This window comes from Neomonachus schauinslandi, chromosome 11 (genome assembly GCF_002201575.2).
Source record: "Neomonachus schauinslandi chromosome 11, ASM220157v2, whole genome shotgun sequence".
Lineage (NCBI taxonomy): Eukaryota > Metazoa > Chordata > Mammalia > Carnivora > Phocidae > Neomonachus > Neomonachus schauinslandi.
The window spans coordinates 110,347,550-110,362,077 of record NC_058413.1 but is presented as its reverse complement, the minus strand read 5'-3'; the positions used below and the strand labels follow the sequence as shown (position 1 = coordinate 110,362,077).

At 43.8% G+C, this 14,528-nt stretch overlaps 1 pseudogene; it reads right to left on the bottom strand.

Annotated features, from left to right (window-relative positions):
• Positions 1-8,807: 8,807 nt before the first annotated feature.
• On the bottom strand, positions 8,808-9,586 carry LOC110586307 (annotated as a pseudogene).
• Between the last annotated feature and the right edge of the window lie 4,942 nt (positions 9,587-14,528).

Below are 14,528 nucleotides of genomic sequence, written 5' to 3'. Positions count from 1 at the left end.
CTCTTGACCTTTTGTAACAACTACATTACATACTTTCACTTTTACGATGGAATTATGCTCTGAATTGACTTTGAAATATTTGAGTCTCTTTTTTGGAATTTCATGGTCTTTGCGGCTTTGTTGAACAAAAGGAGAGAAAAGTGGAAATACCAGGAAGCTATAAATGATGTTTGTTCAAACCCCAGCAAGTCTAAGCCATCATGCCACGTTTCGCTTCCTTGCCACTAGAAGGTGCTAAGAGCACCACTGAGGGAAAGTTCCTGCTTAGTGTCAAACCATGCCAAGAAGCGCCGGCAGCCCACGGAGAAATCCATGTGTACGTTTATGTTTGAAAAATCAACTGACACTGGTTTGATTTAGGAAGACAGCATGTAAAGCTCTGTTTTTGCTCCAGTGGGAAAACACGTGATCATCAAGTTTGTTACTGATGTTCAGTCCAGTAAAGTAACATGAAGAAGGAATGCATACCAAAAAATTACGTCCTGTGTCTCAAATGTACTGAAGTAACCTGGGGCGCGTTCTTGAACCCAGGGACGTGCTTCCTGACGCTATGCCAAAGTGTCAGAAGGTGAACAGAAATGAATGGACGGTGTGTTCAGAAGACCATGGAAGACTCTATGACGGTAAACAGATTTTGGGCTCCAGATAACGTCTTTATTCATTAGCACCGTTTTCTGGTTGTGTGGCCTTGAGGAACAAACATGACCTCTGAGTGCTTCTCGGTCTCCACACGAGCAAGCGCAGGTGGGGCTTTCGCTGGGCCACGGCCAAAGCGTGTGGGAGGGTATCCAGCCCGTGAGAAGGACTCGCAAAATTCTAGTATCGGAATCATCATCCTAGCTGTCCGTATTTTCTGATTTTATGAGTGTGCATGTGTTAATGTGATCATCCGAAAAGATAATAAACTTTTTGTTTTTTTCCTTTTTTTTTTGGATAGCTCACGTGGGGAAGGAGGGAATTGGATTTATTACATTCGATACAAATTGTAAGTCAGTTCTCATTTGCCCAGAAAGCCAAGTGGTCAGGTCTTTTTAATGTCTAATTTTCTAGCTTTTCTGAACAAAAATGCACTTACCATCTACGGATTCTTTCTGCACGAGGCTCATTAGCTTCAGTTCAGGCTGACAGGCAAAAATTAAACATATTTGAGGTGTGGGGTATAGTAAGAGCTCAAAGTACATTGTAGGAGTAGAAAGAGGCCATTAAAAAAGTCATGGGGACACTTTGCACCACAGCCCCTCCTTGGTAAACCAGTTCGTTTGTCTGGAACGTAGACACTTAGCGAGGTGGGTGTGTGGGGGCGTGGTGGACATGAAAGCCTGGGTGTAGGGTGGGTCATTGCTTTACAGAAGGAAGGAGTTTGGTACTGCTCAATGTGAGGGGAAAGATGAGGGGAGTCTGGACAGGTCTGCGTGGAAGCGTCCACGTCATTGGTAGGGCAGTACATGACCGACCCCGTGCTTCTGGAGGGTCCACGTCCTCAGGTTGGCAGAGAATGATGAAAAGGCTAGATTTCACATCTTGTGGGTGCCAGTTGGACAGAGACATGGGGGTCATGAGACCACATACCTTTCCAGAAAATCGTAGACATTTGGACACCCCCAGCAGTGAAACTGGGGCTGGAGATAATTCGACCTCACAGGACAGGGATGAGGTGGGCCTGGGTGCTCCAGTGGCTGCATGTGGATTACATAAAGATGGGGGTGGGGGGCCAGGTACACGTTGGGAAGACAGTTGGGGGATGGGGAGAGCACTCAGTTTGCTGATGAAAACTCCAATGACGTGTATCTTTATCTTTTATCTTTAATATTATAATAGTCACCTTTTTTTTAAACTTTTACTTGCATTTATTTTATGCAGAATTTACTCCTGGACCCTAAGTTTTTGTTTCTTGGGTTTCTTCTAGGATGTCTTTTTCTTCTGTGCAACCTCCTCCTCTGGTTTAGGAACAGTCTGTTACTGGTCAGCATTGACTCCGTGTGGCAGGCGAGCTCATGTGTGGGTTCGTCCAACCCTGAGCCCGGTAAGTTCTGCACCATATCTTGGGGGCTTTGTTCTCCTGGATGTGCTCCGGGACCAGAGAATCTACATCGAAACCCTGAGGTTCAGCATGACTCTCTGCAGTAAAAATTTAGCACTGTTTTTGGGGCCACCAGCCCTGTGTGCAGCCCCACCAGCCCTGTGTGCAGCCCCACCAGCCCTGTGTGCAGCCCCACCAGCCCTGCATCCAGCCCGCCCGACCTTGTGTGCAGCCCCACCAGCCCTGTGTGCAGCCCCACCAGCCCTGCGTCCAGCCCGCCCGACCTTGTGTGCAGCCCCACCAGCCCTGTGTCCAGACCCCGGCACACCTTCCACTCCACCTGGGCACTGACAGGACGGCAGACATTGCTTCTCAAAGTGACAGCCTTCAGAGAGTTGGTGGTTTCTCGGATCTGCATACGCTTGATGGCCTGGAAGGTTTCACGTGTGTTCTTAAAGTGAACACGAAGATTTGGACCTCTTGATTTGCATGATTTTGTGGGGTTTTCTGGGTCAAGTGAACAGCAAACCATTTTCGGAGCTCGCCTCCGGCGGCTTACAGGAAGCCGTAATAGTCACATCTCATGGGTGTCCCCTGCTTCCAGTTAGCCGCTGAGTGCGTTGTCCGATGTCCGGTCAGCCCATGGCCCAGCTCACGGGAAGCTCAGGGCCTTTGGGGGGAGTCCTCTCCATGTCTGAACACTTCCATGGTTATGAAGTGCTTTGTATTAAACTGAAATTTTCATTCACTCACCTAACAAGTATTTATGAAGTGTCTGCCATGCCCCGGGCCCTGGAGATAGGGGGTCCTCATGTTCGTCACACTTAGCTTCCAGTGGGTCCGGAGACTGAGTGAATAAAAGATAGGCCCTCTGCCAGGTAGAATTCCAGCAATACTAATCTTAGCAAATGCTAAGAAGGAAACTCAATACGCCTCAGGGCAGAGTGAGGACGGGAGAGAGAAGTGAGTAAGCTCTCGGCTCCTAAATGTCTGTGTGATGAGTGTGAGCAGCGGGGTTGGCATCTGGATGGTCTGGAGAGACTGGCCAAGCAGGTAGGGCAGACCCTCCAACGGCCCGGCGTGAGCTGTGCGAGTCCACCTACGCACGGGTTTTTTTCAATATAGTCCAGTAGGTACTTCCTCGTAGGATTTTCTTCATCACATTTTCTTTCCTCCTCCTGACTTGACCGTAAGGATACGGCGTATAACACACACGAATCACGTATGAATCAACCATTTATGTTACGGGTAAGGCTTCCGGTAAACAGTAGGCTATCAGTAGTTAAGATTTTGAGGAGCCCAAGGTTATACGGGATTTTTGACGGCAGGGGGGTGGGCGCCTCTGATCCCCACGTTGGCTGAGGGTCAGCTGTATAAGGTTGCGGGTTCTTGTGCCTTCCAGTTCTGTCCCCTGGGTCGGGGAACTGCGGGCCGTGCCAGGCAGGAGTGGCAGCAAGAGCAGCTGGCACCCAGCCACGGGGCAGAAGCCACGGGGCACGGTGCCAGACTGGTGTCAGCCCCTGCGGAGACCTGTCCTGGCCACCAGGACGAGAGGAAGCCGGGGGTGCCACCCAGGAGGAGGGACTTGCATGGGTGTAGGGCTCCAGTCATTACAGGAAGCAGAGGCTACGGTTCCCATGACCACGTTCCTGGGGCTGTACACGTTTCGGGAACCACGTTAACACAGGCGGTGCTATGAATCACGTCCCTGCGATTCTGTGCTTGAGCTGTTTTATGCTCGGTGAGGTCAGTGTGAACCCCACGTCTCAGCTGCGGGGGGGCTTGCGTTCTGAGAGCGCTACCTGTTTGACTAGCTCCCAATCCGGGGTTTCTGCCACTCATAGAAAAGGATGAGCAGCATCTTCCTGCTCAGCCTCCAGTGAGTCTGAATTATATTTCACTAAAATATTGCACAGACACATGTAAGGTCAGACCCGGAGGCATCATCTCTTTAGAGACACCTTAAAAATCTGCAGGGAGAAGAGAATCTGTTTGACAAACATCAAGGTGGATTGAGCATCAGATGAAACTGAGAGCCGCATGGGGCGCGAGTGTGCACCCCTTGATCTCGGGGCTGTGAGGGTGAGCCCCACGTGGGAGGTAGAGTTCACGTAAAAAAATCAGTGCCGCTCTATGCCGTCATCCAGCCAGTTTGTGTCCATTCTGCCAGGAGAGTGTGATGCATGGCCAGGTCCTCTGATGAGCGTCAGATTTGGGCAGAATTACCACCGGTCTCAGCAAAACAGGAAGTGGGTGTGTCAGGCCTGGGCTGCTGATCGATGCTTCCTTTTCTGAAACCTTGCATACTACCCTTTGACTAATTTCTAGTAGACTCTTGCTCAAGGTGGTTATTTACTCTGAACTGTCCGCAAAATTTCCTTTCTTTCATTTTTTAAAAAATTAGAATGATGGCTTATTTTCAGTTTTTCTATCAGTCTGTGTGATTTTTACAAATAATTGTCAATTAAATAATATCTTTTTCGTTTGGAAGTCATTTGTTCAAGACAAGAAACAAACATTTTAGAGTTGCTGTTTGCTTCTTACAGCCTCCATTATCTGTCTTAAGCTCTGTGTTCTTACACCCGTTTGTCCCATCCTGTTCCCACCAAGACCTGGCAGGGGGGTCGGGCTGGACCAAGTAGCCGCTGCTGGAAGAGGGGGCCAACAAGCCAAAGGCAACGTGCAGTGGTCTTAGTGGAGAGCAGTGAGGGACGGCGAGAGGCATCAGAGTGAGTGTCCATCAGGAAGCATAAAGAATGGAACGTGTAGCAAGCAGGTCAACACTGGGGTTCCAGAGCAAGGCAGGACCAGCAAGTATGGCATCAGGCTATCATGTCCAATTCCGTGACTGCTGGGTATGGGGGCTCCTGAGCGCTCAACAGGTGGCTAGCACCCCTGAAGAACCTAATTTCTAATTTCAGTTTCATTTTAATTAGCTTATATTGAAAAATTTAAATTGAACCATTGTAGAATATTTTTTTTTTTTAAGATTTTGTTTATTTATCTGACAGAGAGATAGCGAGAGCAGGAACACAAGCAGGGGGAGTGGGAGAGTGCTGAGCAGGGAGCCCGATGTGGGGCTCGATCCCAGGACCCTGGGACCATGACCTGAGCCGAAGGCAGACGCTTAACGACTGAGCCACCTAGGCACCCCCAGTGTAGAATATTTTTTTTCTATTACCTACAACCCTATTGTTTTGATGGGAGTGCATTTCAGCTTAAGTGTTGAATCGTGGTGTTGAATCATGGTGTTGAATCATGGTGTTGTCGTGTGCATTTTGGGCAGGTGTCTTTTTTTTTTCGCATTCCACATAAACATATCACCAGTCTGGCCGGTGTCAACAAAATGATCAAAATGATGTTTCCTACACAACAGTGTGACATTGTGATGTGATTATCTGGATGTTTATGCAGACCACACGGGTTAGCTATGTAAATTGGTAAGTAGATGGATATACTTATTATTTTAATTATATTATTCTAATTTTAAATTTAAGTACTGACAAAATTTTAAGTTTAAAACTAGGGCATACTAATGATGTAGAATCAAATGGACATGTAGAAGCCAGTCCCACAACCAGAGCAGGAAAGACAAAAAATGGCTGATAAAAGGCATCAAATTTCACAGTGAATGGTAGTTGCCGTTTGTTGTGAAAAAGCAAAATGAAAAAGCTGTTTGCTTGATGTGTGCATTTTCCCTAAAATAATAAAGTACATGACATTAGGGACATTCTCTGCAGCTATGTAGTGAGTTTGATGTTTCCTCTTAATAGTCACAAAAGTTTTGAAAAAAATAAAATCGTTTCCTGAAATCAGAAATAAATATCCAATACAATTTTTAAAAATTGTGTTTAACCGGATCTGAGCTTACAATTTAGCTAGTTGTTAAATGCCTTAGGTTCTTGCCCAGGAAAGAAAATCATCTTTAAAGTTTATTTGTTATTTTTTTAAAGTAATCTCTACACCCGACGTGGGGCTCCAACTCACAACCCTGGAATCAAGAGTCACGCGCCCTCCTAACGGAGCTGGCCAGGCGCCCCGAGAAAATAATTTTTAGATGGTAACATGGTAAAAGCAATTATTACGTCAGTGATGGAAATGTTGTTACAAGATTATTGGGAAAAGAGTAAAAATCATGTTTTACAAAAAGTAAACTGTCTTCAGAGGAATCACCAAATCATAGCATAGAGCACAAGCCTTTTTAAAGAATTTCGAAGATCAATTGATTCAAAATTTGTAAGATTGCACACACTTTTTTTTTTTTTAGTTTTAGATGAGTCATGCCCAATTAATACTTTGGCTATATTTCCTCTTGAAGGACTTCCAAATTTATGAAGAAGTATTCTTAACTCACAGACTAAAAAGTCAAACTCTGACATAGATTTATTGAAACTTTGATGACTATCAAAAAATTTCATATAAATATGGAAAAATATTAGTTTCTATCTAACAGCTTCAGTTTATTAGGTCAAAAGTGTAGATTTATAGGAATTTTAAAACAAGAGACTGATGTTTCCCTCATTGCTTTGTTTCACCATGTGATCCATATTGAAAATATTTTTTGCTCAGTTTTCTGAGTCAGACTCATGGAAAGTGTCATGGATAGTTATTAAAATTGTTCAATCCGTACGTACAAATGCTACGAATCAGCCCCACTTGATGGAACTGTTGCAGGAAGTAGAAGGCACTGAATGGGATGGTCTTGTGCTGTTTACCAATGTCCATTGGTTGACTTGTAAGAGATTTTTACAGAGATTTACATTATTGTTAACTCCAATTCAAGATTTTCTTTTTTTTAAAGTATTTTTTTAATTTGAGTATAGTTGACACACAATATTACGTTAGTTTCAGGTGTACAACATAGTGATCAGACACGTTGATACATTGCGCTGTGCTCGCCTCAATGTAACTACCATCTGTCACCAAAAATGCTATTATAATATCCCTATGTTTCTTGTGCTGTGCCTTTTATTCCCATGACCAGTTCAAGACTTTCTTGAAACAAAAGAATGTTTGCTGAATTTTCAGTTATCAAAGACAAAAGTTGGCGGCATGATTTCTGTGTTCTTACTCATCTCACACTGCATTTGAGTGAGCAAACCTTGAAGCTCCAAGCAACAGAAAAGCTTAATTGGAACCTAGCTCCGTAGGTATAAGAATTAACATAGGTACTAAAATTTTTCATAATACAAGTCAATAATGGCTTTACACATTTTTCTAACATGAACTAATATGTAGAATATTTTAACCATAATCAATAGGGTTATGTAATTGGCTGAAAAAAAAAAAAAACTATAAAGGGGCGTCTGGGTGGCCCAGTTGGTTAAGCATCTTGACTCTTGATCTCAGCTCAGGTCTTGATCTTGGGGTCGTGAGTTGAAGCCCCGCATTGGCCTCCACACTGGGTGTGGAGCCTACTTAAAAAAAGTAAACACTGTTATTAATACTAAAGTTAGAGTTGCTTTTCTTTTGTTTTACCCCCAGCTTTATTGAGATATACTTGACATATAATATTGGGTAAGTTTAAGGTGTACAACATGACGATTATGTACAATAAGGTTAGTTAACACATCCATCCCTTCACTCACTTCCTTTTTTGGGGGGTGGTAGGTGTTGAGAACATTTAAGATCTACTCTCTTAGTGACTTGCAAGCATATGATACAGTATTGCTTTTTTTTTTTTTAAGATTTTATTTATTTGAGAGAGAGAGAGAGCGTGAGCTGGGGGAGGAGCAGAACGAGAGGGATAAACAGTCTCTGTGCTGAGCATGGAGCCCAAAGCAGGGCTTGATCTGATGACCCTGAGATCATGACCTGAGCCAGCAGAATCAAGAGTCAGGAGCTCAAACAACTGAGCCACCGAGGCGCCCCATCAATACAATATTGTTAACTGTGATCCCACACTGCACATCAGATCCTTAGAATTTATTCATCTTATAAGTGGAAGTTCATACCCTTGCACCAATGTGGAATTGCTTTTCATTGTATGCAATGAACTGTCACGTTAGTGAATTTACTGAACTGTGACAGACATAGTTTTGAAAGTGATATCCTTTTTCTTTTAAGGGTGCCAAATGTGAGAGTTTGTTTTACTGCATGTCATTTGCATAAGAAAAAATATTTTTGAGAACTGTAAGGCATTGTGCAATCATCAATCAAATTATTATTATTATTTAAAGATGTATTTATTTTAGAGAGACAGAGCATGCACGTGCAGGGGAGAGGGCAGAGGGAGCGGGAGAGAGAGAATCTCAAGCAGACTCCCCACTGAGTGCAGAGCCCGACTCGGGCCTTGATCTCACAACCCTGAGATCAGGACCTGAGCCAAAACCAGGAGTCAGAGGCTTAACCGACTGCACCACCCTCAATCAAACTAATTATTAACTGTATACTTAAGATAGGTGTACATATAATCTAAAATTTAAAAACTAGTTTGAAGAGAGTGCATACAAATTTTAACATGAGCTTTTAAATATAGTTTATAGTTTTGTTTGTTAAAAGTGTTTCAAATGTACTGCTGGAAAGTTGCTCTTTATAAATGGTGGTGGGGTAATGTCAGGTTATAAACCATAAAAACTATTTTCATGGAATTCGAAAGCTAACATTATGATATTCAAACTTACTTGAATCAGTTTTCAATTCTCACTTAAGTTTGATATAATGTTAGTAATCTATAAAACATGTTTTGTCACCAACAAAAATCTATGGAATTCAAGTTGTCCATGGTACGAGATCAAACCTCTGAGTAGACCCAGATGGCTGGACCTGGAACTAAGGTAGCTTAGTGTTAACCAAGGTACCATGCCATCCAGTGGAAACCTTCTCTGTAACCTTGTCTTTTGAGCACACTGCACACAAAAACTTGTAAGGATTGGGCATTCAGTTCTTTCTGAGATACACTGCCCTTGCCTGTTGTCTGAGCATATAAACCAAACATCTCCCATAACCTGTCTTCACTGACGGCTTCATGTCTGTCAATCTCATTCCCGAGAATCCCTATAGGCACATTAGCAATGGTTTCGTCTATCATTAGTGAATCAAATTCTTTTTTTTTTTAAATTTTATTTATTTATTTGACAGAGAGAGACACAGCGAGAGAGAGAACACAAGCAGGGGGAGAGGGAGAGGGAGAAGCAGGCCTCCCATGGAGCAGGGAGCCCGATGCAGGGCTTGATCCCAGGACCCTGGGATCATGACCTGAGCTGAAGGCAGACGCTTAATGACTGAGCCACCCAGGCACCCAGAAATTCTTTTGATTCTAACGGCCTTTCATGGTCTGCACTATCCTTCCACCTTGTGGCAGGAAGGTCATCCCACACTCTTCCAACTTGACCTGTCCACCCAGATTGAAAGCTGTAACAGTCACTCCAGCAATGGTTAGTTCTTCTGAAGTGGGAGCTAATGTGACATGTTGTACAAGTCTGCCATCTTTTAGCATATGTAGCAATGTTGTTTTCTCACACTAAACAATCCAAAAAATACCAATTTGCCAGTTTTCTTATATAATCCTAAAAACTGTAGCATACTGCTGAACCCACTATAAATTCACTCAAATATGAAGAACATATCCAAATCTTATAGGGTCCATGATTGCAGAGAATGCAATTCCTTGTTTGGTGTTGGTGCTATACACTCCCAGACTGAACTGCAAAGTGTGGTGACCACTGGATATGCTTTTCCCTCAAAGTCAAATCAATTTTTAGAAAAGATGAGTAAGTTTTGTCAATGTGAATGCAAATATTAAAAGAAAATAAACTTCATATTTGGTTTAGTTATTTGAAAATTTTAAGTATGTTTGGAACAACTTGGGTATGTGATTCTACTTTTTCAACTATGAATTTTTTTGAAATCTAATAGAGTTCAAGTATTTTGATGTAAATTTTGCATCTGGGAGACTGTTTATCTCTCCTTCCCTTCTGAATGACAGCCTTGCTGGATAGAGTATTCTTGGCTGCAGCTTTTTCCCATTCAGCACTGTGAATATCTCATGCCACTCTCTTCTGGCCTGCCAAGTTTCTGCTGAAAAATCCCCTGCTAGCCTAATGGGGTTTCCCTTGTATGTAAGTGTCTTCTTTTGTCTTGCTGCTTTTGAAATTTTTTCTTTATCACTACTTTTTGCCATTTTAATTACATTGTGTCTTCATGTGAATCTGCTTTTGTTGATTTTGTTGGGGGTTCTCTGTGCCTCCTGGATCTGGATTTCTGTTTCCTTCCCCAGATTAGGGAAGTTTTCTGCTATTATTTCTTCACATAAATCTTCTGCCCCCTTTTCTTTTCTTCTTCTGGGACTCAGGTTATACAAATATTATTACATTTGATGGAGTCACTGAGTTCCCTATGTCTATGCTCATTTTGCTTAATTCTTTTTTCTGTCTTTTGTTCAGCTTGATAACTTTCCATTACTCTTTCTTTTCAGTCATGAGTTCGTTCCTCTGCTTCTTCCAGCCTGATGTTCGTTCCGTCATTCCTTCATTCCATCAAGAGTGTTTCTCATTTCGTTTATTGAGCCCTGTATCTCTGCTATGTTATTCCTTATCTCTGTGTTATGGGTCTCACTTAGGTCTTCCACCCTTTTCTCAAGTCCAGTGAGTATCCTTATGATTATTACTTAAATTCTCCTATCAGGCGTGTTACTTATATCTGTTTTGCGTAGATCTCTGGCTGTAACCTTGTCTTTCATTTCATAAATTTCTCTGTTTTCTCATTTTGTCTGCCTCTCTGTGTCCATTTCTCTGTGTTAGGAAAGTGAGCTGTCTTCTGCACTTGAGGGTAATGACCTTATGAAGAAGAGGCCCTGTAGTGCCCTGCTGTGTAGTGTCCCCTGTTCCCTAGGGTCTGGCCCTTCCAGGAATGTCTCCGGGGTGTGCTGCGTGTGAGCTGCTGTTGTGTCCTGCCTGCTTTATCCATCAGGCCAGTCGTCTGCAGAGGCTGTTTACCTGTTGTGGGCAGTGTCTGGTCCTTGATCCTGAATGTGGCAAGTTTTAACTAAGTATGCTCTGGTCTGTTGTGGAAGAGGCCTGTTGCCATCACCACTGGAGGGAGCAGAAGCCCAGGGAAACTCCCCGGTTGGGAGACATGGTGTGAGCAAGGGTTTGGGCCAGTCTTGGGGGAGGGGCCTGCTGCGCTGGGACTGAGGCAAGGGTGACTGGGTGGAGTGGTTCCACTGGAGTGTGGGGGTTGGTCAGTTGGTTTATACAGGGGTCTCTGTATGAACGCTGTCTCTCTGGGACACTCGGAGATGAGCACATAACCTCCTTACTGTGTGCCCCAGGCACTCTTCAGATCGCCGTTTCCAGACTATATGTCTGCAGGCTGTTTGCTCTGTCTTCTCTCCAGGAGTAGCGCAGTGCCCTCCGGGCTCTCCCCAAGCCCAGCCTGCTGACTTTTAGAACTCCAGGCTTGAAGCCCCACTGGTTGCAAGAACTCACAAAAATCAGCCCCTCTCTTTTTCCCAGCAAATGGCTTTGGGGACTCATTTTCCCATGTGCTCCCCTGTGTGCTAGTCCATCTTACTCTTCTCTGTGACCCTGGCTCCCTCCCTATTATGGTGGCCACAATCCCTTTCTTCCCCAAACTGTGCCTCCGCACTTCCTACTTTCTTTGATGTAGCCTCTTCTCTCTCTTTAGTGGTGGAGTTTGTTCTGTCAGTCTTCAGGTCGATTTCTGGGGTATTTAGGATGATTTGGTAGTTATCTAGTTGTGTTCGTGGGATGAGGTGAGTCTAGGGTCCTTCTACTCCATCATCTTCCTAACTCCTAAATTTAACATCTGAATTGAGATGTGCCATTAAGCATAAAATACATATGGATCTTGAAAATGTATTAAAAAGCAAAATATTTTTGTATTACATGTTGAAATGATAATAATCTGGATATATTAGGTTAAATAAAATATATGATGACAGTTTCACTCTTTTTACTTTTTAAAAAATATGGCTACTAGAAAATTTTAAAGTACATATGTGGCTCACATATTTCCGTTGGACAGCGTGAGTCTGAGGCTCTTGTCCCAAACAGTCTAGGAGTGTCTGTAACCCACCTTTCATACATACACGGGTGTGTGTAACCAGAGGCAAGTGGACAGTTTTCACCTTTACATTCTGTGGGATTATCAGCTCAGAAGTGAGGTGCGGTATTGTGCTAATGGATGTTTAACAATTGGCTCTTTGGGGTAAAAAGCTCTGTTTTGTAGCTTTATCCAATTTCCACGGTGTCAACACTTCCACTGAGGCCCATTTCAAGCTACCGACTGGACATCACTGGAAGTTGGGAGGAAATACTTAGGATTGACCCTCGCCAGCAGGCAGCGGCGGCCTCGGCCCACCACTAGTCACAACTGTCTATTATTCTTCACTGTTTCTGCCATCCCTTGCGCCAAGTTTGACAACAGTAAGTCTGGCTTAAATATTTCTTGAGCAGATGAACGCTCCGCCAGCTACTGATCTCTTGTTGTTACAGTTTTTTCTGGATCCTTTAACCTTTCTGGAGTACATGTTCCTCAAGTCGAGGGTCGATGTGTGATTGCAGCAAGCGTTCTGCCCCCGGGCCATCGCGGTGACCCTGTCGCGCTGTCCAGATCCACCTCCAGCGCGGTCACTCGCTGCCCCAGCTGTGGGAGGTGGGGGTGCTACCCGCTGGTGGCGCTCGGGGGAGGCGCCCTGCGGGGCTCGTGAGGAACCATAACCCCCCCGCACACAGTCTCCATCTGAGGGTCTGTTTGCGGAGAATGCAGTCTACAATAGCCATATTAAAATAAACAATAGCGTTGCTCTCTTCTTTCAAGGTCCTTTTGTTTTTTACTTCATCAGCTGTTTCTTCCACGTTGGTGACAATGAGGGTCAGATCTTACCACTTCCTCTGCCTAATGAGAGATGACTTTTACCAGCAAGGTGAGCCGCAAAGTTATCTCTGAGAATAGTCCTAAGAAATCAAAGCTCTTATTGGCAGTTGTAAAGGACTTTCCAATAATGTCTGAGAACCTCTCTGTTCTTGAATATTCACTGGTGGTTTCGGTTTGATTGTGGCTTAATGGAGCAGCTGCCACCTTAAATTACTGAGTCTCGGTCTTTCACAATTTCTGGGAAGGTCTCAGCCACTACTTCTTTATATTGGATTTCCCCCTGTCTCTTTATTATCTCATTCTGGGTCTGGAATTAGACAAATCCTCCGTATCGGATGTTTCTGTTTTCCCCGTTTCTTCATCTCTCCATGCTGCGGTCTAGCACTCTCTGTAGGTTGTGGATCAAGATCATTAATTATCGGGGCGCCTGGGTGGCTCAGTTGGTTAAGCGACTGCCTTCGGCTCAGGTCATGATCCTGGAGTCCCGGGATCGAGTCCCACATCGGGCTCCCTGCTCGGCAGGGAGTCTGCTTCTCCCTCTGACCCTCTCATGCTCTATCTCATTCTCTGTCTCAAATAAATAAATTAAAAAAAAAAATCTTTAAAAAAAAAAAAGATCATTAATTATCTCGCTATCTCTTCATTAGCAGTTTAATTATCTCAGTAAGGTTTTAATTTCAGTGATTATTTTTCAGTTTCCGGAAGTTCTGTCCTTTTGCAAATCTGCCTGTTTATTTTTCATAATCTCTTGCTCCTTACCCATGTTTTCAATTCCCTCTTTTATTTCTTTTTTTAAATTTAATTTAATTTTAAATTCAATTAATTAACATATAGTATATTATTGGTTTCAGAGGTAGAGGTCAGTGATTCATCAGTTGCGTATCATGCCCAGTGCTCATCAGATCACGCGCCCTCCTTCATGCCCGTCCCCCAGCTACCCCACCCCTTATCCCCCTCCTCCCCAGCAGCCCTCAGTCTGTTCCCTGGAGTTAAGAGTCTCTCATGGTTTGTCTCCTTCTCTGATTTGGTCTTGTTTTATTCAATTCTCTCTTTTATTTCTAGAAGCATATTAGATGTACTTCTTTTATATTTGATGATTCTGGATGTCTTGTGACCCTTACCCGGAAGCTCATGTTCACTGGGGCGCTATCAGTGGGTTTTTGAAACCCGTTTTGAGGGTGCATTCCTCCAGAAAGAATTTAAAGCTGCTTCTGTCAGGGAACATACTCTTATTTTTTAACAGCTGTATGATGTTCCGTGGTCCAAACGTGGTTTATTTAATTGTTGCTTTGCTGACAGACGTGGGGGAGGGACATGGAGTGTGCATTTCCTCTTCGTAGTACGGATCATGCTGTGAGTTTGCCTGTCGCAGGTGTGGTGGCAGGTACTCTGAAACCTTGACGCTACCTACCACGTTCCTTGCGGCTAATGGTAAAAGTAAGACGCTAACTTAGCCTGAGAAGCATCATTCCTAGAACAACTGTACTAATCCGGCATTCTGAAAATTATTATAAAGAACTGCTGTATCTTCACATCCAATGGCACCGACCTCTCGTAATAAGTGCTAACTCTTATTTATGTAAGTGGCTGAGCTCTTTCTGTGTGCCCGGCACTCTCCTAAGTACCCCACGAGCATCAGCTCAGGGAATCCTGACAACACTCTACGAGC